The following is a 25,778-nucleotide window of genomic DNA, read 5'->3' as shown; positions in this document are numbered from 1 at the left end:
GAGAACACCAGAATCGCAACTAGCTGCTGGACAGTCATTGACAGGAAGACACTGGAACTCACCAAAAAAGATACCCCACATTCAAAGACAAAGGAGAAGCCACAATGAGATGGTAGGAGGGGCGCAATCACAATAAAATCAAGTCTCATAACTGCTGGGTGGGTGACTCACAGACTGGAGAACACTTATACCACAGAAGTCCACCCACTGGAGTGAAGGTTGTGAGCTCCACGTCAGTCTTCCCATCCTGGGGGTCCGGCAACAGGAGGAGGAATTCCTAGAGATTCAGACTTTGAAGGCTACTGGGATTTGATTGCAGGACTTTGAAAGGACTGGGGGAAACAGAGACTCCACTCTTGGAGGACACACACGAAGTAGTGTGCAAATCGGGACCCAGGGGAAGAAGCAGTGACCCCAGGGGAGACTGAACTAGACCTACCTGCTGGTGTTGGAGGGTCTCCTGCAGAGGCGGGGAGTGGTTGTGGCTCACTGTGAGGACAAGGACACTGGCAGCAGAAGTTCTGGGAAGTACTCCTTGGAATGAGCCCTCCCAGAGTCTGCCATTAGCCCCAGCAAAGAGCCTAGGTAGCGTCCAGTGTTGGGTTACCTCAGGCGAAACAACCAACAGAGAGGGAACCCAACCCCACCCATCAGCAGTCAAGCAGATTAAAGTTTTACTGAGCTCTGCCCACCAGAGCAACAGTCAGCTCTATCCACCACGAGTCCCTCCCATCAGGAAACTTGCACAAGCCTCTTAGATAGCCTCAACCACCAGAGGGCAAACAGCAGAAGCAAGAAGAGCTACAATCCTGCAGCCTGTGAAACAAAAACCACATTCACAGAAAGACAGACAAGATGAAAAGGCAGAGAGCTATGTACCAGATGAAGGAACAAGATAAAACCCCAGAAAAACAACTAAATGAAGTGGAGAAAGGGAACCTTCCAGAAAAAGAATTCAGAATAATGAGAGAGAAGATGATCCAGGAACTCGGAAAAAGAATGGAGGCAAAGATCGAGAAGTTGCAAGAAATGTTTAACAAAGACCTAGAAGAATTAAAGAACAAACAAACAGAGATGAACAATACAATAACTGAAATGAAAACTACACTACAAGGAATCAACTACAGAATAACTGAGGCAGAAGAACGGATAAGTGACCTGGAAGACACAATGGTGGAATTCACTGCTGTGGAACAGAATAAAGAAAAAGAATGAAAAGAAAGGAAGACAGCCTAAGAGACCTCTGGGAAAACATTAAATGCAACAACATTCGCATTATAGGGGTCCCAGAAGGAGAAGAGAGAGAGAAAGGACCAGAGAAAATATTTGAAGAGATTACAGTCAAAAACTTCCCTAACATGGGAAAGGAAGTAGCCACCCAAGTGCAGGAAGTGCAGCGAGTCCCATACAGGATAAACCCAAGGAGAAACAGGCTGAGACACATAGTAATCAAACTGACAAAAATTAAAGATAAAGAAAAATTATTGAAAGCAGAAAGGGAAAAATGACAAATAACATACAAGGGAACTTCCATAAGGTTAACAGCTGATTTCTCAGCAGAAACTCTACAAGGCAGAAGGGAGTGGTATGATATACTTAAAGTGATGAAAGCGAAGAACCTACAACCAAGATTACTCTACCCAGCAAGGATCTCATTCAGATTCGATGGGGAAATCAAAAGCTTTACAGCCAAGCAAAAGCTAAGAGAATTCAGCACCACCAAACCAGCTCTACAACAAATGCTAAAGGAACTTCTCTAAGTGGGAAAAACAAGAGAAGAAAAGGACCTACAAAAACAAACCCAAAACAATGAAGAAAATGGTCATGGGAATATACATATTGATAATTACCTTAAACGTGAAAGGATTAAATGCTCCAACCAAAAGACACAGGCTTGCTGAACGGATACAAAAACAAGACCCATCTATATGCTGTCTACAAGAGACCCACGTCAGATCTAGGGACACATACAGACTGAAAGTGAGGGGATGGAAAAAGATATTCCATGCAAATGGAAATCAAAAGAAAGCTGGAGTAGCTATACTCATATCACACAAAATAGACTTTAAAATAAAGAATGTTACAAGAGACAAGGAAGGACACTACATAATTATCAAGGGATCAATCCAAGAAGAAGATATAACAATTATAAATATATATGCACACAACATAGGGGCACCTCAATACATAAGGCAATTGCTAACAGCTATAAAAGAGGAAATCGACAGTAACACAGTAATAGTGGGGGACTTTAACACCTCACTTACACCAATGGACAGATCATCCAGACATAAAATTAATAAGGAAACAGAAGCTTTAAATGACACAATAGACCTGATAGATTTAATTGATATTTATAGGACATTCCATCCAAAAACAGCAGATTACACTTACTTCTCAAGTGCGCACGGAACATTCTCCAGGATAGATCACAACTTGGATCACAAATCAAGCCTCAGTAAATTTAAGAAAATTGAAATCATATCAAGCATCTTTTCTGACCACAATGCTATGAGATTAGAAATGAATTACAGGGAAAAAAACGTAAAAAAACACAAACACATAGAGGCTTAACAATACGTTACTAAATAACCAAGAGATCACTGAAGAAATCTAAGACGAAATCGAAACATACCTAGAGACAAATGATAATGAAAACACGATGATCCAAAACCTATGGGATGCAGCAAAAGCAGTTCTAAGAGGGAAGTTTATAGCTATACAAGCTTACTTCAAGAAAGAAGAAAAATCTCAAATAAACCATCTAACCTTACACCTAAAGGAACTAGAGAAATCACAAACAAAACCCAAAGTTAGCAAAAGGAAAGAAATCATAAAGATCAGAGCAGAAATAAATGAAATAGAAACAAAGAAAACAATAGCAAAGATCAATAAAACTAAAAGATGGTTCTTTGAGAAGATAAACAAAATTGATAAACCATTAGCCAGACTCATCAAGAAAAAGAGGGAGAGGACTCACATCAATACAATTAGAAATGAAAAAGGAGAAGTTACAACAGACACCACAGAAATACAAAGCATCCTAATAGACTACTACAAGCAACTCTATGCCAAAAAAATGGACAACCTGGAAGAAATGGACAAATTCTTAGAAAGGTATAACCTTCCAAGACTGAACCAGGAAGAAATAGATAATATGAACAGACCAATCACAAGGAATGAAATTGAAACTGTGATTAAAAATCTTCCAACAAACAAAAGTCCAGGACCAGATGGCTTCACAGGTGAATTCTATCAAACATTTAGAGAAGAGCTAACACCCATCCTTCTGAAACTTTTCCAAAAAATTGCAAAGGAAGGAACACTCTCAAACTCATTGTATGAGGCTACCATCACCCTGATACCAAAACCAGACAAAGATACTACAAAAAAAAAAAAAAAAATTACAGCCCAATATCACTGTTGAATATAGATGCAAAAATCCTCAACAAAATACTAGCAAACAGAATCCAACAACACACTAAAAGAATCATACACCATGATCAAGTGGGATTTATCCCAGGAATGCAAGGATTCTTCAATATATGTAAATCAATCAATGTGATACACCATATTAACAAATTCAAGAAGAAAAACCATATGATCATCTCAATAGATGCAGAAAAAACTTTTGACAAAATTCAACACCCATTTATGATAAAAACTCTCCAGAAAGTGGGCATAGAGGGAACCTACCTCAACATAATAAAGGCCATATATGACAAACACACAGCAAACATCATTCTCAATGGTGAAAAACTGATAGCATTTCCTCTAGCATCAGGAACAAGACAAGGATGTCCACTCTCACCACTATTATTCAACATAGTTTTGGAAGTCCTAGCCACGGCAATCAGAGAAGAAAAAGAAATAAAAGGAATACAAATTGGAAAAGAAGAAGTAAAACTGTCACTGTTTGCAGATGACATGATACTATACATGGAGAATCCTAAAAATGCCACCAGAAAAGTACTAGAGCTAATCAATGAATTTGGTAAATTTGTAGGATACAAAATTAATGCACAGAAATCTCTTGCATCCTATACACTAATGATGAAAAATCTGAAAGAGAAATTATGGAAACACTCCCATTTACCATTGCAACAAAAAGAATAAAATACGTGGGAATAAACCTACCTAGGGAAACAGAAGACCTGTATGCACAAAACTATAAGACACTGATGAAAGAAATTAAAGATGATACCAACAGATGCAGAGATATACCATGTTCTTGGATTGGAAGAATCAACATTGTGAAAATGACTATACTACCCAAAGCAATCTACAGATTCAATGCAATCCCTATCAAATTACCAATGGCATTTTTTACGGAATTAGAACAAATCATTTCAAAATTTGTATGGAGACACAAAAGACCCCGAATAGCCAAAGCAGTCTTGAGGGAAAAAATGGAGCTGGAGGAATCAGACTCCCTGACTTCAGACAATACTATAAATCTACAGTAATCAAGACAATATGGTACTGGCACAAAAACAGAACCATAGATCAATGGAACAAGATAGAAAGCCCAGAGATAAACCCACACACCTATGGTCAACTAATCTACGACAAAGGAGGCAAGAATATACAATGGAGAAAAGACAGTCTCTTCAATAAGTGGTGCTGGGAAAACTGGACAGCTACATGTAAAAGAATGAAATTAGAACACTCCCTAACACCATACACAAAAATAAACTCAAAATGGATTGGAGACCTAAATGTAAGACCGGACACTATAAAACTCTTAGGGAAAACATAGGAAGAACACTCTTTGACATAAATCACAGCAAGATCTTTTTTGATCCACCTCCGAGAGTAATGGAAATAAAAACAAAAATAAACAAATGGGACCTAATGAAACTTAAAAGCTTTTACACAGCAAAGGAAACCATAAAGAAGACGAAAAGACAACCCTCAGAATGGGAGAAATATTTGCCAGTGAATCAACGGACAAAGGATTAATCTCCAAAATATATAAACAGCTCATGCAGCTCAATATTAAAGAAACAAACAACCAAATCCAAAAATGGGCAGAAGACCTAAATAGACATTTCTCCAAAGAAGACATACAGATGGACAAGAAGCACATGAAAAGCTGCTCAATATCACTAATTATTAGAGAAATGCAAATGAAAACTACAATGAGGTATCACCTCACACCAGTTAGAATGGGCATCATCAGAAAATCTACAAACAACAAATGCTGGAGAGGGTGTGGAGAAAAGGGAACCTTCTTGCACTGTTGGTGGGAATGTAAATTGATACAACCACTATGGAGAACACTATGGAGGTTCCTTAAAAAACTAAAAATAAAGTTTCCATATGATCCAGCAATCCCAGTACTGGGCATATACCCAGAGAAAACCACAATTCAAAAAGACACATGCACCCCAATGTTCATTGCAGCACTATTTACAATAGCCAGGTCATGGACACGATCTAAATGCCCATCGACAGATGAATGGATAAAGAAGAAGTGGTACATATATACAATGCAATATTACTCAGCCATAAAAAGGAACAAAATTGGGTCATTTGTTGAGACGTGGATGGATCTAGAGACTGTCATCTAGAGTGAAGTAAGTCAGAAAGAGAAAAACAAATATCGTATAATAACGCATGTATGTGGAACGTAGAAAAATGGTACAGATGAACTGGTTTGCAGGGCAGAAGTTGAGACACAGATGTAGAGAACAAACGTATGGACACCAAGCATGGAAAGCGGCGTGTGGGTGGGGGTGGTGGTGTGATCAATTGGACAACTGGGATTGACATGTATACACTGATGCATATAAAACTGATGACTAATAAGAACCTGCTGTATAAAAAATAAATTAAATAAAATTCAAAAATTCAAAAAAAAAAAAAAAGCCACAATGTCAGAGACAAGAAAATGTCCAGTGATACAGATAGTTCAGTAAATTATGTATTTCCGTTACAAATGATGTTCTAGAGCAGTATACAATTTCTTAAGAGATTATAGGATAGGAAAGATATTCAGGAGAAATAGTGAAGTAAAAAATTCATATACCTGGGGCTTCCTTGGTGGCGCAGTGGTTAAGAATCTGCCTGCCAATGCAGGGGACATGGTTTCGAGCCCTGGTACGGGAAGATCCCACATGCCGCAGTGCAACTAAGCCTGTGAGCCACAAGTACTGAGCCTGTGCTCTAGAGCCAGCAAGCCACAACTACTGAGCCCACGCTCCACAACTACTGAAGCCCACACGCCTAGAGCCCGTGTTCCGCAACGAGAAGCCACCACAATGAGAAGCCCACGCACTGCAACGAAGAGTAACCCCCGCTTGTCGCAACTAGAGAAAGCCCACGCACAGCAATGAAGACCCGATGCAGCCAAAAGTAAATAAATAAAAATAAATTTATAAAAAAATTTCATATTATTAAATAATACGTATGATCCTATATTTGTGAAAAAGTTTATACATACACATGTACGCATAGAGAAAAGGACTCAACCCTGATGTTCACAGTGCCTCTCTTTGCATGGCAGGGAGGAGACTATAAATATCCCTTTTAAGGAAATAAACAATATTTTGCTTCTCTTAATTTTGTTTTGAATTGCAATTTTAAAACTATAATAAACTTTTTAAAGGAAAAAAAAAGAGAGAGGTGGGAGCTTGACTTTTAATTAATGTTCCTATTTTTAACCCCAAGTCTTACCCTTGTCGTGGGGTTTGAAAATCCTAATGTCTACCCTCTGCTGTCTCTCTTTTCAAGCCTACTTCCCTGGGCAGTGACTTCTTTTTCCCACGTCATCATTTTTGTTTCACTTCCTTCCCTTTGTAATTCTTTCCTTGTGGACACAGCCTGCCCACCCAAATGCCCATATGGCTTAGGCAGGTAATTAAATAAATGAAGAAGACTGGTCCTTGAAAATAGACTTGATGTGCCCTGGAATGGAGATATTGCCACTACTCAGTTTCAGTTATTATGCTTTATTTCTTTACAATTAATTTAGTGAATTTTCCAGAGGCAAAAATGATATACACATATGGTTGACCTGTCATCTTGACTCAGTGGTCCTCTTAGGTACTAAAATCTAAAAGAAATGTATTATTTCTTGTTGGGGGGGCTTTAGGTCCTATTACTTTCCATCAGAGTCCTCTAAACTACCTTAAATGAATATAGGTTCTAGGTTAAACCATGTCCTTGCCATGTACAACCAACCTCAAGCCGTATCAAAAATCAAACATTGTATTTCCTATTAAAAAAATTTCAATGTAGGAGGCTCTGAATAATCTAAAAGACAGTAATTTTATTTTGATTTTATAGTACCATGGCAGCATGCTTCATGTTTCTTTCTCATTTGGACCCTAGGTATAAATTTAGGGTTGAATATTGAGACATAACTCAGGGAGAGTGATTCTGCTTGGGTCTAGGTTAACATGGTTCATTTATATAGCTTTCTGGTTCCATAACTTGATCCAAAGATAAGACTGAGTTTAATATGTAACCTGAGAATCAGATAGATGGCATATTCTTTGGTGGTGGTCATTTTTGATATCATTTCTCTCACCAGGCCTTTAGATAATGCAACAGAAAGTTAATGATTGTATTCTCAGATGAGATCTTGAATGTCATGGTTTTCTGATGTTGACTGAAGAAAGAATTATTGAGAATTATTTGTATTATGTGATGATGGTAGGGTTGATAGCATATTGGACATTGAAAAATGTAAATGTAATTTGGACTTGAGGGAGGCATCTGAAGGAATGCTTATAAACCAGGCCAAAAGTGATATATAATTTGTCACACCCTCCTTGTTATATTGGCAAGTTTATCAGTTTTCAGAGTTAATGCTGAAAGGTGGCAGGATATGCCAGCCCAAAATATGAGTGTAGGAGTTCAAGACATGCCACCCCCAAATATTCTGCTTTGTTTTATTGATTGAGTTGTAGGCACTTGAAAACAGCAAATTCAGGGAAAGGCTTTCCCTGAATTCCCCTTATTTGCTTAAAGACAAATGCTCCAAAAGGAACTCAATTGTCATCAATCCCATCCTGAGGTAGGGGGGAATTTCATCATTCAAAGAGGCTTGACTCATCACAGAAGAGGAGACTAGAGGTTGACACCACACCCAGACAAACTTTGTCACAAACCATTGTACCTCTAATCTGTTTTTCTAAGGGCCCATTCATCTTTCCTAAAAATCATTGACTGTCCCTTCAGAGGCTTACCTCTCTCCTCCCCTCCCATATTAAGATGGGTATTTAAGCCTAAATTCATAGCCACCTCTAGAAGTTATTTATTTTTACCCCCAAGGGATCGCCTATGTATTCATGAGTTACACATGTTAATAAACTTGTTTTTCTCTTGTTAGAGGGGCCCCAGTGAGAACTTAGAAGGGTAGTAGAAAAATTATTTTTCCTCCCCTGAAATGCCAAGGCATGACTTGATAGAGGTGGTGAATTAGGTTCCAAAAGTCTCCATGAGACTTTCCCAAGCTACCCCAAATAAATATACAATCCATTTTAAAACCCTGTGTTTTCCCACAAAGATAATTTTAAGCTCTAGCAATAAACATACAATATAAGAACAGTGTGCTTTCTGTTCTAAGTAGCTTCAAAGTAGGTTCCCAGCTTCTACCCCCAACCTAATTTCTGCCTTAAGTCCCTCCTATTCAGGAAATTTGTTAGCACTACCATATTATCAATGGAAAAATTATAATAGCATACAACCACAATTTATATGCATATGTGTACTCACAATCTGCTGAGAATAGGGCATATGTGTTTTAAAATCCATAAAAATATGTCTTGAGAGTTTCAATTCAGTTAAGTCTGGCGTGTTCAGATATTTAGAGCAAACAACAGGTTTTTAAGGTGTTTGGATTACCCTGACAATTCACCATGATGTAGATGTCTCCATTAAGCCTGTCAGCTCCCCCTTGAGCAAGAGAAAATCAAATCAAAGCTCAACAGACATGAAGAGCATGGTTTGCTGCTATGGTCTTCATGGTGGATATAGATTTCTAAACAATCAATGAAGTCGTGGTGTTGTAAATTGATTGCTGAGATGGGCAGTGGTGTACCCCAGAGCTGTTTTTTCCTTGCCACACACTGCTTTACTGGTCACTCATAGCCATGTGTTTAGATCAGTATCCCAACATGTAAGAGATTATTGGACTGCTGCAAAGTGAAACAATGTAAAGGTTGGTTTAAGCTGCTAAAATTGAAAAGCATCTCAAATAATAAACATGTAAGCCCAGTGATATCCTGGACTCCCAAGCAAAAATGTCAGAAAGGGACCCCACGTCCTTTTTAAGTTGCAGATTAAGTAAATTTTTAGTCTCCTTGGGAAACCATCCAGAAGGGGAAAGGATCCATTTAACACATGCTTCTCTTTTGATATGCTGATCTCTCTTGACTTCCTTAATTCATTTCACACAAGCCAGAGAGCTGAACTTCCACCATTTTTGTTGTGTGCGTGTGAAAGAAGCTTATGGCGTCTACTTTCCAAACTTAAATCCTGCAACTAAATGCATTAGACTTGCAGAAAGTTTTATGAAATACTTCAAAGTCTTCTCTAATCTTGACTATAAAGGTGTATTTAATTTACTTAACTCTTTCTAAGCCTGCTTCACACTAGAAGCAAGGAGAGGAAACTTAATATGCAGGTGCCAAAGAACAAGCATATCTTTTTGAAAAATTTGCTTGGGTACTGTGAGATTGTACTTTCCAAAAAGGGCCACAACAGTGTCTCCTGTCCCACATTCCCTTCTTTGATGGTCCTCCTATCAGGAGATGGGTGTTTATGTTCCTTCCCCTTGACTCTGTTGTGACTACAACAGAGATGATGCAGTGAAGCTAGTTGTAAAAAGTGATACAGTTTTGCTAAGTTCTCTTGGGACACTCCCTCTTAGAACATAGCCATTGGGCTGGAGGTAATTCAAGCAACTCCATGGAGAAGCCCACTGGAAAGGAACCAATAACCTGAAACTTCTCACCAGCCCTGAGTGAGCCACTGTGGAAGTTGATCCTTCAGTTCAGCTGAGCCCCTCCTCAGCTCACTGTCATGTGGTGTGGTGCAGTGGTTGTCCCTACTGAGCTGGGTACAAATTGTAGATGTGTGAGCAACATAAATGATCACCATTGTATTTTTGAATTTGGGAGTGTTGTTAGGCAGCAAAGCATCGCTGTACCAGGGAATTATACTTAACCTTGTGGGGACCTAAATTTGTCAGTGTTCTTTTCCTCAGTAACAGGGGTTGGCAAACTTTGGTCTGCAGGCTAAATCATGGCCCATAGCTAAGCATAGTTTCTACATTTTTAAAGTGTTATCAAAAAGAAAAACCCAGGGCTTCCCTGGTGGCGCAGTGGTTGAGAATCTGCCTGCCAATGCAGGGGACACAGGTTCGAGCCCTGGTCTGGGAAGATCCCACATGCCGTGGAGCGACTAGGCCCGTGAGCCACAATTGCTGAGCCTGCGCGTCTGGAGCCTGTGCTCCCCAACAAGAGAGGCCGCGATAGTGAGAGGCCCGTGCACCGCGATGAAGAGTGGACCCCACTTGCCACAACTAGAGGAAGCCCTCGCACAGAAACGAAGACCCAACACAACCATTAATTAATTAATTAATTAATTTTTAAAAAAAAGAATAAAGAGACTTTATTAAAAAAAAAAATACTAGCTCCCTCCTTCTAAAAAAAAAAAAAAAAAAGAAGTGCTGCCTTCTTTAAAAAAAAAAAAAAAAAAAAAAAACCCAAAACAAACAAGCAAACAAAAACACCAAGAATGGGTGACAGAGACTATATGTGGCCTGCAAAGACTAAAACATTTACTATTTGACACTTGACAGAAAAAGTTTGATGACCTCTGCTGTATAACAATCCACCTTCTTTCAGGTACTTAGTGTGAATTAGTACCACTGGTTTTGTGCTGGAAGAAAAACTTGGCAACGTTAGTAACTCTCAGAAACCTTTCTCTAAGGAGCCTACCATAGCCTTCTTCCCACAGCTAAGTTAAACTTCAAAAGCAGTTGCACATTTTCTTGAGTGTCCTCGTGCAAATGTGTTGATTTTCCCATTAAGATACAATAGGCCATAGTTCAGGAAAATATATTTGGGTGTGATATACCTCAGAATTGTAAATCATTGAGCAATTTTTAGAAAACATTTGCTGGAAATCTGGAAATAGACATACTACCCTCTTCTCTCTCCTTTCAAACACATACAGCTGTTACATCTATAACTTCTTATCTGAGGTTGAAATAATATGAATTTGAGGGGAAGGATATTTGTATACATTTGTATTTGTATTATATATTATGATTGAATACTGGAACTAAAGGTTTCTAAGACCAAAATTGAACTAGAAAATGTGAACACATAATACCAAAAATTTTAGCATTTCTTCTTAGGTGACTGAATTGATAAATTAAGACACCATGGCAAAGTCAACTACCAGCCTAGACTTATACTAAGCAGCTGTGCTGTTCCATGGGCTCAAGGTGCCAGTAAAATCATAGGATCTGGCCAAAAAATCATTTGCTCATAGTTGCTCTTACATTAGACATTTTCATCACACCTCTAATTTTATATTCAATGACTGCTGATATCCAAACTTTTATCAATGTACTATGAAGAGTAAGAGTATTTTAGTGTAATAGTATTTGGCTTTAGACAGGACAATAATGTAAGTTTGGGATTTTGAAATCTGCTTACCTTCTCCAGTGAATTGTGGCTAGTGGGTGGGGAGCTGTCTGGGAAAAAGTAGATGTGGCAGAAATCTTTCTTACCTGACACATAAGGAGGTGGATTCATACCCACACATCGTATATTTGTTCTGTGGATTTTTTTCTTTTTGATAAAATTACTTACTGTGTTTGAAAGCTATAGATTTGAGTTGGTAAAAATTTTAATTAGAAATATCTTTGCCATTTAAACTGCCATCACTTTGCCATTTGCCAGTGAAATGTGTCAATACAAAATCATGAATATCAAAGAAATGATTTTCACAGTTAGCATACTTTTAAGTACTGGCTCACTCTGTTCTTTACCAGGGGTCTCAGGGATTTTTAGAGAGAACAACATAATGCAGGTCTTATAAGACTGCAGTTAAGCCCTTGATAGGTTGGAAATTGCTGTGGAGCTTTAATTTTTGAAATATGTTTTCAGCAAAAGCTAAAATAGACGTGATGACATAAAGAAGCAAAACAAATAACAACCTTTCAAAAAGATTCAATATAATTGTTACAAAGTGAAAAACCTTTTAGAACCACTCCCATACATTTCAGCAAGAATTGTGTTGTTTTGCATTACAGTTTTTATAGAGCTTCTGTAATATTGGTTCATAAAATGTGTGCAGAAATTATCTACGGAGGTTGGAGGTAGAAAAGACCTGCTAGAGCATCTATTTCATTTACAAGCCATCAATAACTAATGTAGGACACACAGTAATGCAACACTAAGGTTATACATTTAAACACAGAAGTCAGGAAATGCAAAAATCAAGGATCTCATAATAACTTCAAACACCCACAGTGCACAGATAAAATATTTTTGATTGCTAATTATACTGTTAAGTGTTATACCTTAAAATGAAGCACATGAAATATGAACAGGCTAATGTTCCCTTGAGATACTTAAGTTGCATTTCCTGGCTTTTATGTTTAAATTGGAAACTTTAAAATTTCATTGACATAGATTTTTATTTTTCATTTCCTTCCTTTATTTTTGAAGAAAATGAAAAAAAAAAAGTTGTCCATTGATCACCAATGTCGTTAACAGTGCTAAGAGTTACACTTAGCCTCCATAGAGCTTTCTGAAGTGATTTTAAAATTAGACTGGTAAAATTAACCAGAATTATGGCCACAGTCCTCAGGATGTGGTCTTCCATGTTTCTGAGCATGGGTCTGATGTGGTTGGACCCTTTCGTTTAAACATGGAGCTGCCTTCCCTAAATAAATAGACTCTGTGTCGTGTTTGTAGATTTCTAAATTTTACAAAGTACAATTTGAAAGGAATATGGGGTATTTATATGTCCACATCTGATAAATTTTGATTTGAGGAAGCCTTTTTAAGAGGATAGAGGCTCCCTTTCAAAACACTACTCTTAATAAGAATAATTAAAAGGAAGAGGATAGGTAAAGAGCTATCCATGCAGAACACAGCAGTAGAAAAAATACCTGGGCTGTGAGATTGGAAATGGAATATAAACTTAAATCAGAGAATTGATCATGGCAAAGACATCGATGGGGTAAAGAAAAGAAGGACTTAGGAAGTAGGTAACAACCTTCATTGATTCTCTACTGTTTATGGTGTAAAGTCCAAATGCCTAATACCATAAAGTCTCCCCAATTTACCTCCAGCTTACCTCTTGTGTTAGGCAGAGTCATGGACCCCCAAGATGTCCATGTCCTAATCCCCAGAACCCATGGCTATGTTACTGTACATAGCAAAAGAAATTTTGCAGATATGTTTAAGGATCTTGAGATGAGGTGATTATTCTGGAATATCTGATGTGGTTAAGGATCTTGAGATAGGGTGATTATTCTGGAATATCTGAGTGGGCCCAGTGTAATCATGTGGGTCCTTACAAGGGACAGAGGGAGGCAGGAGAGTCAGAGAAGGAGACACACAGTAGAAGCAGAGGTTGGAGTTATGCAGTTGCTGGCTTTGAAGATGGAAAATGGCCATAGGCCCAGGAATGCAGGTGGCCTCTAGAGGCTGGAAAATCAAGGAATGGATTCTGAGCCTCCAGAAGGAGGGCAGGCCTGCTGATACCTTGATTTTAGCCCCATAAGAACCATTTGGTCTTCTGACCTCCAAAATTATAAGACAATAAATTTGCGTTGTTTTTAAGCCACCAATTCTGTGATAATTTGTTACAACAGCAATAAGGAAATTAATACACCTCTATATACTCATAATAATAACATCGTATTACTTTGTGTCAAACATGCCATCTATTTTAAGACAAAACTAATTTCATAAGAGACTTGGAGGTGTGTACAAAACACAAACATTTGTTTTATGAGTTAATTGCTTATCTTAATCAATGCAATATAAAATATTATCTTTTTAAATATGACAATCAAATTTGAGCCCAAGTTTTCCTTACAGTCAAAATCTAAAGATTCTTCTGATTTTCTTTAGGCTATTGGAAATTGTGTAGTTTGATTTTGATATGTTGCTTTTCATAACCCACACTCACAATTTCTTTAGAGATAGACATTGTCATTTCGAGGTGTTCTGTTTGCATTTGCTTCTTGTTAATTCATAGATCCTTTTTTTCTTTAATTGAATTATATGTTGTTGGAAGTTTAATAGCTTCTCTTGAAAACCTAGGAGAAACATTTGTCAGGCAGATGGTGGTGCCCCAGAGATAGTCCTCATGATGTATGAATCAGCCATGCTATGCTTCACTGCCTTTAAAAGTCTTATGATTTATTCTCAAACATTGGCAATGTCTTCTGTCTCTAATTGCGTTACCTGGATGTGACAGACAATCTTCTGCATACTCAAGCTGCCTCATAGTGTAATCTTTTTTGAAGTCATTTAAGTGACAATTAGAGATACATATTTCAGTGAAAATTCAATTGCATGTAACACTACCAGTGCAAGAACTCAAGTGAGTTAATGAACAAACACCTTTTAGGCAGGCTAGTTTCCTATACTCAGGGCAAAACAATTGGGTTGCATCTTGCTCCTCTGCTTTTCAGCTGAGAAGATTATTTTATATTGATTATTTGATACATCTTGATTTTTAGAGACATCAAACAAAAAACTTGCCCTTTTGGGATCCAGAAAATATAGTAATAATATGAATAGCTAACACAGCACAGCCCAGATGAGGAAACTGAGGCTGGGATAAGATAAATAACTTCCCCAAGATCACAGGGTTAGCAGGTAGCAGAGGTAGCACTCACATAGAGTGTGTTCTCTCTCTCTCTCTAAAGCCTAGGCTTTTAGCCACTGCACCCCTCACCCCCTCTCCTGTTCTCACAAGTTAGTCTATTACTAAACTTCTTGGTGATTCATCAACATGTGGTCTTCTTTCCAGCCTCTGTGTGGTTGGGTACATGGTCTCTACTTCTCCACCTGGCAACTTCTCTGAGCAGAATGGTTAAGGAAATGTGTCTTAGGCTTAAGTGACTAGAGTTCTGCCCCCACCACTTACTAACTAGGCCTCAGCAGCCTCATTCCTAAAACACAGATTACTTGGTTTATGTCTCATAGGTTTGCAGTGAGGATTAAGTGAAATAATACAGATAAAGTATTTAGCAACAATGCCAGGGACATAAGAAATTATACTTAATGAGAAGGATAAGAGGAAGAAAATAAGAATGACACATATGTTACTTTCTTTCCAACAACTTCTACCATTTCTCATAGCATAAAATTCTTATCCCCCTCAATTCAGTGATAGTCAGGAAACACATTTTGACCATCGGCTTTGTGCTAGTTTTACTATCATCAAGGGAATCAGTGGTGCTACAAGAATTGTAAAGATGCTTGTAATGGGGAGAGCTTCCATGTGGTGTCAAAGAAAAACAGAGTCAGACACTAGTTAAAGGTGGTAAAGACAGATTTTTTTCTGTATTTTCACAGTAGGGGAAAAGAGACTTCAGTGTGGGACTGAGCTCAATTCCTAATACAATAAGGACAAATGAGGATTTACAGCCAAAGAGCAGAGTCAGCAGGGTCAGTAGGGGGAAAATTACTAAGAGGAGACATCAAGGGTTGTGGGATTCTTGCTAAACCAATTTAATAAGACTCTTGCTGAAGACAAGGTGATCAGATATCAAAATGAGAGATAAGAACTTGTTGAGATATGAAGAGTGATCAGATATCAAGGATACAGGAATGACTTATCAGAGTTCTTGCTAAAACTGGGTTTAGCAGGGATGGACATGGAAGGCCAAGTCAAGGCCATGTCAGGAAAAAGGCTCAGAGAAGCCTAACTAAATTTTGGTCAAGGAGAGAGTCTTTGTCAGGGGCAATCAATGGCCAGCTGTGAGGGAAGACCCTCTTTTCCTCTCAATATTCTCTTTCCTCTTCCTGCTTTAGTTAACATAACATTTGTTGGCAGACTTTTATTGGGTAGACTTATGTAAGGCCCTTTCTTTGCAAGTAGTGCTTGCAGAAGGAGGGTTGACAGGAGACTCTCCAATCAGTGTGTTAATCAGAGTGTTATCTTGCCGTGATGCTCAAAAATAATCTAGGAACCTCCCTCAATTATAACTTGGAAGTGAGTAGCTGAGCTCTGATGAGGTATTTTAAGGATTAGAAGTCTCAAAATTTGAAGAGCAGGGATATTTGGTTTTTGTTATGTAGGCCCCTCTATTCTATACCAAAAGGTACGTTTCTAGGTCTGGGGCAACACAGTTGCAAGGAGCCCATGTGAGTTACTGCTCCTTATTGCTGGGTGAATCTAGAAGATGACATTATCTACTACCTATTCTGGATACTACATCACTCACAGTTCCCTGATCTGAATAGGCACTGGATCTCAATGAAATTATAACAATTTTTTTTTTTTTACTGAAGAATCTTAAATGACTTTATGTTTTCTTCTTACAGGGTAGGCTGTCCCTTTCACTAAACAACAAGGCTTTTAAATTCTCACATTTACTGATTACACTTCCTCTGAGGTATTTGTAAAACCCTTTACTTGTTCCAAAGATATGGTAAACTAAATGATAATGTCTCTTTAGAAGCATTTTCTGCATGGTTGACTTAATGTTGATGGATCACTTTTACCTTAGAAATAAATGTGTATGTGAATGCACACACACATGCCACATAGACACATATACATGTAGATCCAGCAGGAGCAAAGAGGAATAGTTTGGTGCCATTTAAATAAAAGCTTTGATTTTAGAAGAAAATTGGAAGTTAGAGACAAATCTCAAAGAAGGGAAAAATTTTAGAAACGTGGGAGAAACCACTATTTTCGCTATTCTCTGATCTTTGGTATATTATTTATCTAGTGGGTTGCAGCGAACTTTAATATTTGAAAAAGGTCAGATTCACGTACCATATTTGAATAATGTAGGCAGCAGGGGTCTAGAGAATTATCATACTTAGACGAGGAAGTGTGATTTTCCAGGCTGGACTCATTTCTGCCCCTGATTTGTTGTTTGACCTGAAGTGAGTCATTCTCTTCTTTGTCTGTCAATGGTGATAATGAGATCTCTTTTTTCCCTTTCTAATATAGATGTTGTGAAGAATGCAATAATCTGCTAACTGACCTTTCCCCTTTATATACTACCTCCTGAAACTACCTACATACTACCTTCTGAAAACACTGCTTTGCACCCAATCCCCCTGTTCAAAAATCCCTATATCTTCCCCATGGTATGATATCCAAAGTCCTCCTCATTTTAATCCCAAGCAATTGCTGACCATCTTCAATGTGCTAGACTTTGTACTGTGCACTTTTAATAAAAACCCTTCGTCTTCAGACCACTGTGAGCATAGCTATTAATGCTCACACCCTTTTAAATATAAAGAAAATCTTCAACAGCACAAGTTTGAAGACAGGCCCATTGGATTCTTGGCTTTTGCTCTTTCCACATGCAATTTCATGCTGTTGCTACTTAGGTCTTACCTTTACACACACACACACACACACACACACACACACACACGATCTTTTCTTTAGAACTTTATGTTTATGTCCCACCTGCTTTCATAAAGGATTCAACGTGGGACAATAAAATTCAGGTGTATAACAACACCATTGCATTAGAAATAAAGAAAACAAGAACTATGTAAAGGAGAAGGAAACAGGCATTTTATCTCCGGAATGTATCCCCAAACCATTTACTTACTACGGTTGTACTGCCACCAATACAAGCTTCTTGCATGGCTGCAGCAGTGGCCACCTACATTTAGATTCCCACTCCACTGTAGCCTATACCATTCAAGTTCTATACAGAGGGTACAGTGACTATTTTAAAACATAAACCATGGCATCTGCTTAAAATATTCGACTGATTCCCATTATATTTGGGGTACAATGTCATGACCTCTCTACCATGATCTTCAGGGCTATATATGATCCATTTCACACTCAGATCTCAATCTTCAATTCTTTCCCTTCCTCATCCACTTCTCTTCAATCATTGATGACCTTCTTAGGACAATACATCCTGCCCCAGGTTGTTTTGCTTTTGTTGTTACCCAACCCTCGTATGTTCTAACCCTAGATCTTCATGTGAATAGTCCCTTCTCATCATTCAGATATTAACTCCTAGTTTGCTAGTTCTAGGTCAGTATATGTAAACATACACCATCCTTTTTTTTAATGGCTGCATGGTATTTATCATACGAATGCAACTTGATTCAGTTAACCTTTCTTCTACCAGTAGGCATTCAGGTTCTGCCCAGTGTTTTCCAACTACAAAAGAGAAAATACATCTGCTATATGAATGACTACATATGCATATCAACATACTCGAAGGAGATTATTTATAAAAATAATTGCATGAATTGAAATTACTAGATCAAGAAGTATGGAATGATTGTTTTTGATAAATTTTGCCAAGCCAGAGAGTTTGATTTTATTTAATTTTATTTTTTCAGCTTTATTGAGGTAAAATTGACAAATAAAAACTGTGTGTATTTAAGGTGTACTACATGATGATTTGATATATGCATACAGTGTGAAATAATTATCTCAATCAAGTTAATTAACAAATCCATCACCTCACATATTTACTTCTTTTTTTGGTTTGAATGTGGAAGATCTATTCTGTTAGCAAATTTCAAGCATATATAGTATTATTAGCCATAGTCATCACACTGTATATTAGATCCCCAGAACTTATTCATCTTATAAGTGAAGGTTTGTACCTTTGACTAACATCTACCCATTTTTCCCACTCAGCCCTTGGTAACTACTCTTCTACTCAGATAGTTTAATTTTAAAGCATAATTTAGTGAATTTTTAAAGACTAAGCTAAGGTACTCATAATGTGTAGCTTTATGAAGCTCTAACTTGATCCAAGGATAGAGCTTAGAAAACCTTCAGGATTGGTTGGTTTAAATGATTTTCCTTGATGTTCACTTTTCTTAGCAGGTCTCTAGATATGAATTATTTCCTGAACACTGCCTCCTGTATTCCTTGTTACTAACCAAAGGATGAGCCAGAGCCTTAGTGGTAAGGAATAAAAGCAAGAGTTGGCCTCCTGCTATGCACACTGGAAAGCCTGAGCTGTATATTTGCCTGGATGCAGGGTCCCAAGCTTCTCTATGGGGATGAGCCAGGGGTCTCCATTTACTGAACACCCATCCTCTGCCTTCTGCATGTTCAGAAGGGCTAGTGCTGAGGTTGCCTCCTCATGTTTCTTCTGACTACACCAAAAAAAAGCAGTCTTTCCTTTTTCTCCACTCCTTCCACACTTACTGGCTACACTATTTACTTGGCCCTAAAAATATACTATACCTTATAATTTATTATTTATCCCTTTTATATGTCTTCCTTCTCTCACTTGGGTTGTGTGGTGCTCAAGGGCAGCCTCTCTTATTTCCAAATCTCATTCAGCAACTCACTCATTCTAATACAAAAAGCAAGAATGATTATTTTACTGACTGTCCACACAGCTGATAGGATCTGTGCCTCTCTGCACTCTTCAAACCAGTATCCCTTCGGCCTATGATCATCCAGCAGGAGGCTACTTACCCTTAGCAGGAGCTGATCTCAGGTGTGGAATATTTTCCTTCGATATGAATGTCATACCAGGATGAACCTTGACCTTGGCTTCATTAGCTGTTTTCTAACCAACTGAACCCATGACTAAACATTTTTAGGGCAAGATTTCCATTATGGCTCATTGTTAAGCTGACTCTAAGAAGAAAACAAGCTATAGCCTTGGAGGAAAAAAGCATCAAAAGGTTGCCAGTGAGAGAAAATTGGGGTTATATGGTACACTTCCTCAGTACACTTCCTCCGTAATGAGCGATGAAGTGATCCATTTATATATGATCCATATATATATATATATCTCAAAAGACTGCTGAAATTAAATTTCTAGATGCAGTCATTATTGATGTTTTCATATCCTGGCACAGTAGCATTTGACAAGCCTGCACAATTTTTTGCTTTTGCTGCTGCAAAGCTAACTGTTTTAACAGTGCATACACTGCTAGGAAGCTTTTGTTCTGATTTTTTCTGGAAACTTTGCATATTATGGACACTCAGTCCATTTGATTGACAGGTTGTTTCCACGAGATACCTTAAAAGGCTGCAGGTACTACTTTTGGCCTGTTCCTAGGAAGAGAGCATTGACTGTATCCAGTGCTCTTTGAAATGAGGGATTAGGCATCTAGGTACCATGACCCACAACATTACCAAAATTAGTTGATTTTGTGTAAATTTTAATTTATTAAGTTGGGCATTTGATATTGGTAATTATTGTCTTGTTACTCTTTGTTATGAAAAGATAGCCATTGTGTAGAAGGCTTAGCACAGTTGATGTAGCCACTTGTTTATGAGTGGTTAGCATTATTTGAGTTTTCATGCTGTTGCTACTCAGTATTTGACATGCAAGCTGTAGTAAAGGGGTGATTTAGACTCCACAAACCTTTTTGTCTCATTTTAGGTTTTGAAGTTTAGACCTTTTGAAACCACTTTTATCCAAAGTCAAACTTAAGAAACTAAGGTTATCTCTGTAATAAATGTATTTTTAGCAAAGGCAATTTTTTTCCTAGACATTGATGGCTTCACTTAGCAGCTCTTAAACCAATAGCCCTTTTTAGGAGTAAAGACTATTATATGTAATTTTTTAAAGCCTCAGTATATTGTGGCATTTCTTGGCCCACAAAAATGCCATAAATGCTTTCAGATGAACTTAATTTTTAAAATCTTTACAAATGCTTTGCTTTTGCTTAAGTATTTTACTGCTTTTCTTTACTTCTGTCTTTGAAGTCCATTATAAAATTCTTTTAATTGTTTAAATATCTCTCTTCTACCATTTATTCATTCAATTCACATTTATTGAGCACTAACTCTTTCTTATGTAATATGAAAACATGCCTGCTGATAAAGCAGTTTCATCTTTGCTTGGGATGGTACCAACGTTTGAACATCAAGTAAACATTTTTAGAAAGGCCAGTATTTGCATATTGATATGTCAGATAGGATGCTATGTAACGGTACAAAAACTGAGTATTTCTAATCAGAGGATGTTGGAGATAGTAGAATAAATAAAGGCTATATGAGTAGTCAGGGGACTTTGCTAAGTCCATATGTGGTATAAAGAAATACATACAACACTGCAGACTGAAAAAACTCTGACCATGCAGAATTGGTCATTTGGTATCCCTCACTTCCCGAGGCAATAGACTATTTGATGATTATGAACAAGCTTCTTTAATGCCCATCTTTATTCAAGCAAAGATTCAGATTTTAAAAAATTGTCTCAAGCTATTTCCTTCAGGTTGGATTGTGTGAAGCTGTTGTCTTCATCCCGCATTGATAAATGTCAAACATGTGAGTGTATTTTAATCACAATCCTCATATTGATAAAAGTTGTGGCTGTGAGTTGGTGATAAAATTGAAACAATTAACATTTTTAACCTTTTATTTTGGGAAATTTCAAACACACACATATTAAATGGAATAGTATAATTAGCCCCTCTGTGCCCATCACCCAGCTTAAAATATTATCAGTGTTCAGCCATTCTTGTTTTATCTTTGCTTCCACCCACTCACCAGCCCTACTCAATTATTATTTGTAGTATTTGAAGTTCTTTTTTGTGAGATATAATTTAAAGACATTGAAATGCACAAATCTTAGCTGTACAATTTTCACAAATAAGTACATTCTTGTAACTCCACCTATACCATGATCAGCAGTGGGATTTGTATTTATTATTGTGGCTGCTATAAATTCTGTAGGTATTCATATGCAAGAGAGGGAAATGCTCTCTCAGTCTTCTCCCTGATGCTCAGACCTGGCAGTGGGATCTTATACATGGGCTTAGGGGACATTAGACGAATGAAGTTTTGCTTCTAAGCTAAAAGCTTTTTAATATCTTTTACATTATAGGTTCTGAAATATCCTCCCCTTGTGCCTCTTCAAGGCACAAGGAAGAGGAGATAGCTATCATGAACTGGAGGTGGGAGAAGCAGAAGAAGAATCTCCAAGTCCCATGTTAATCTTCAGGATTTTTCCTTTGTTAGGAAACTGACTGAAATTAAAGTCAAGTGATCTATCTCAGGCTTTTACCTAAGTGAGAAAATATTTGTTTTTTCTTTGATCCTTTGTTTTTGAACTATAACTTAGTAGCTTTACCTTACCCTTGGATTTTTCTAACCTCTTAATGAATCAGGAAATTGATAAAATTCTAATTTATCCTGGTATGTCTTAGCTGTGGTTGTTGAAGTGACATCAATGTGGTTGAGAGGCAGGTGAGACATAGAAGAATATCTGGGGCATATTAGAGGTGAAAAGCAGTCGTGTGGCTTGAAAAAGTTCTACTTTGTCTGTTTTTCCTCCTTCTGGCTTTGTTCAGCTCAACCAGTTCAAAATACAATCACTACTGACGAATAAGCCCTTGATTCTATACATTGGAGATACATGCAATATTTTTTCTTCTGCTGGCATTGGAAATTACAAACCAACACAGAAATATTTTAAAAATGAAGTCAGAATTCTTCACTTGTTGCCAAAAGATAGTTGCTTATTCATAGTCAGTGGCTATTTGCAAGGCTGATCATTATAATTCTGCACAAAACTGCCTGTATTCCTGTGTCACTCTTGAATAATCAAAATCCAGAGTTTCAATAAGGGTGCTCCTCGTTTACCAGGTTAATTCCCCTTATAATGATGTCTACATTCTCACAGACATTTCAGAGCTGAGAATTTATTGCATAGGGCACAAATTCATTGGATATGCAGTGTAAATAACCTTATTAAGAATGCAGTGAGAGGATATACATTACTGTTCCGTTGGGTCAGAAGGGTAAACACAACAGGAAAATGAGACATTTACCACTAAGTAGTCCAACTGATTTATTTTACTGTGCCTTTTTCATTTTGAGCCTTTTGAAGCACAGGCTGCCTGAGTACTCTGCCCTCATGCAGGCATTCAATTAGAAATTCTAAATTCTAGAGGGTGTGGGAACTGTCCTGGAGAACAAAGCCAGGAACTTTGTGTTAACCAAAGTTAGAATTGAGATAATATTTCAGGTAAGGGTGAGTTGATAGTAAACCTGCTTTTGCTTTTGTCCTCCAGGGTTTTTTGTTAGGATTCCATATAACGTGATGGAGAATTTCTCCCTGCCACTGTCAACAACACTCAGCTGATCTAGATCCAAACAGTGACACAGCTCTAAGTAGAGACCAGAGCCAAGACAGAGCACGATATACTAACCCTTCAGCTATCTCCTATATACGGTCTATATTTCCATTTCAACTAGAAATGTTTTGATAGAAGAAAGTTGCTCTCTACTTTTCTGCCTAGAGACAGCACCCAGTATAGTAGTGTGCCAGTAGGAAGAACTCCTCCAGCCAAGTGGTCTTCTGAGACACGAGGTCACATTTTATATAACAGAAGGTACCATGTCAAAGCTGTAATAGTCTCAGAGCCCTTCCCTCAAGGACCACTTAGCTTTAGCTGTATATACTTTTCTTAGTCCTTCAAACAACAAAATATTTTTAGGTATTTTTAGGAAGTTATCAGTGTCTTTCAAGCTAGTAACACTTGCTATAATAATTATTTACCTGAAAATGATAATGATTATAGATTACTATTTTCTGTATAACAAACATTGTAACTGGAGTGGACTCATGAGAAAAGCATTTAGTATTATGGTGATCCCCAAATAAGTATCATACTTATTTATCCTATAATCTGTACATTTCTCTAAATAAATAGCTTGTTGAGACCTACTCATTTGGCTTATTCTCTGGCTTGCAGGGAGAGGATGGGGTACATCTCTCTCTTTTACCCGGCTCCCCAAGGTTTTTGGCTTCCCTGATCCTATTCACACTTGTCCAATGATCAAGATGGTTTCTCAGTTTTCATTGTTAGAAATCTCTTCCTCATGGAAGCAGAATGTTTACTTTAGTTATTTAAATGTTTAAGCTAAATCAGATAGCCTTGTTGCCAACTCTCCGTTCAGTTGAAAGTTCACCTATAATTTATCGTTGGCCCTCCTTATATGTGGTTTGGTTCCCCGTATCCAAGATTCCACAGATCCATTGTGTAGTATTTACTATCGAAAATAAATCTATGTATAAGTGGGCTTAAGCTGTTCAACCCATGTTGTTCAAGGGTCAACTGTAATATGATTCACCTTATATGGATTTTGTGGTGCTGAGTTCTGTTCTAAACTTTTACTTGTCTGCCCCATCAGTGTGACAGAACATCTGTTCCCAATTCTGAATATTTTTTTAAAAGTCTGAACTGTTGGTGAAATAAAATTTCTCTTTTTTTGCCTTGGGTTGGGGGTGAGAAGGTGTGGGTTCTATTCCTGCCCTGGCACTACGTAGCCCGATGGTAACATTGGATACTTAGTCCCAGTGGGCCTCAGTTTTCTCTTTGTCAAATGAAGGGGTTAGGCTAATAATTTTTGATTCCTTCTAGCTCTAAATTTCTCTACTCCACACGTTTGTTTTTTTTAATTATTTTAATCCTCATTAATTATACAATACTCATTAATGATGATCAACTGTCCCATTACTTTAAAAATACTAGAACTGAGTCCTAGAAATGTAAGCCTGTGAAGGGATCTGACAAAAATGCCTGGGTTTCTTAACATCATGGCTTGCTTTTAAAATTAACATGATCGGGGTGCAGCCATGGAGTTGTACACCATGAATCTCCCTGCAAGAAAGAACTTGTAGTTAGACATCCACCTCCAGCAGCAGGACCTCAGGAATGCTCTCAGTGTTTGATATGAGGCCAGTCTTCCCGGGTGATCCTCTGTACACTACATGAGAGTACTCTCCAAAGGGCCGTCTTTGCTCTGGAGCTCCCCATCAAGTTAACAAAGACTTTTTCAGGTTTGTATCACTCTGAGGCTTTCTGTGCCCATTTCTGCTCTCTCCCTCCTTCCCTTTCTTTAGCGTCAGATCTTTGTTGTTCCTGAAAGCTTTTCCTGCTCACTTCTGCTTCTTCCTCTTTTGTTTTTCACAGGCACTGCCCATCCCTTACCCCTCAACCCCAGTGGACCTCTTGCTCTCCTCACTTCATCTCAGCACCTCCTCCCAGAAGACCTGAACTGAAACATCAGGGATCCATGCCACATTAGAAGTAAAAACAGATATACTGAAAGATACATTTTCAGGTTTATTTGAAAAAGGCCTTTTTGGTTTTGTTTGTTATTTTGTTTTCTATTGATTTACAGTATTGTGTTAGTTTCAGGTGTACGGCAAATTGATTTGTATATATATATATATTTAGATTATTTTCCATTATAGGTTATTATAAGATATTGAATATAGGTCCTTGTTGTTTATCTGTTATATATATAGTAGTGTGTACCTGTTAATCTCATACTCCTAATTTACACACACACCCCCACATTTCCCCTTTGGTAACTAAAAGTTTGTTTTCCATGTCTGTGAATCTGTGTCTGTTTTGTCAATAAATTCATTTGTATGATTTTTTAGATTCCACATATAAGTGATATCATGTAATACTTGTCTTTCTCTGTCTGACTTACTTCACTTAGTACATATTCTCTGGTTCCATCCATGTTGCTGCAAATGGCATTTTTTCATTCTTTTTTATGGCTGCATAATATTCTATTGTATATTTGTACCACATCTTCTTTATCAGTCATCTGTTGATGGACATTTAGGTTAC

At 37.7% G+C, this 25,778-nt stretch overlaps 1 long non-coding RNA gene across 1 annotated transcript in view; it reads left to right on the top strand.

Annotated features, from left to right (window-relative positions):
- Window positions 1–25,209, top strand: part of LOC132365465 (uncharacterized) — a 167,962-nt gene extending 142,753 nt beyond the window's left edge. The window contains exon 3 of the long non-coding RNA XR_009503103.1: window positions 25,107–25,209. This is a non-coding gene — a long non-coding RNA (uncharacterized LOC132365465). The remainder of the gene's footprint in view (window positions 1–25,106) is intronic.
- Window positions 25,210–25,778: the final 569 nt, after the last annotated feature.

The sequence above is a fragment of the Balaenoptera ricei genome, chromosome 4 (assembly GCF_028023285.1).
Source record: "Balaenoptera ricei isolate mBalRic1 chromosome 4, mBalRic1.hap2, whole genome shotgun sequence".
Lineage (NCBI taxonomy): Eukaryota > Metazoa > Chordata > Mammalia > Artiodactyla > Balaenopteridae > Balaenoptera > Balaenoptera ricei.
Note: the sequence above shows the minus strand (reverse complement) of the source record. Positions and strands in the feature narration are given on the sequence as shown.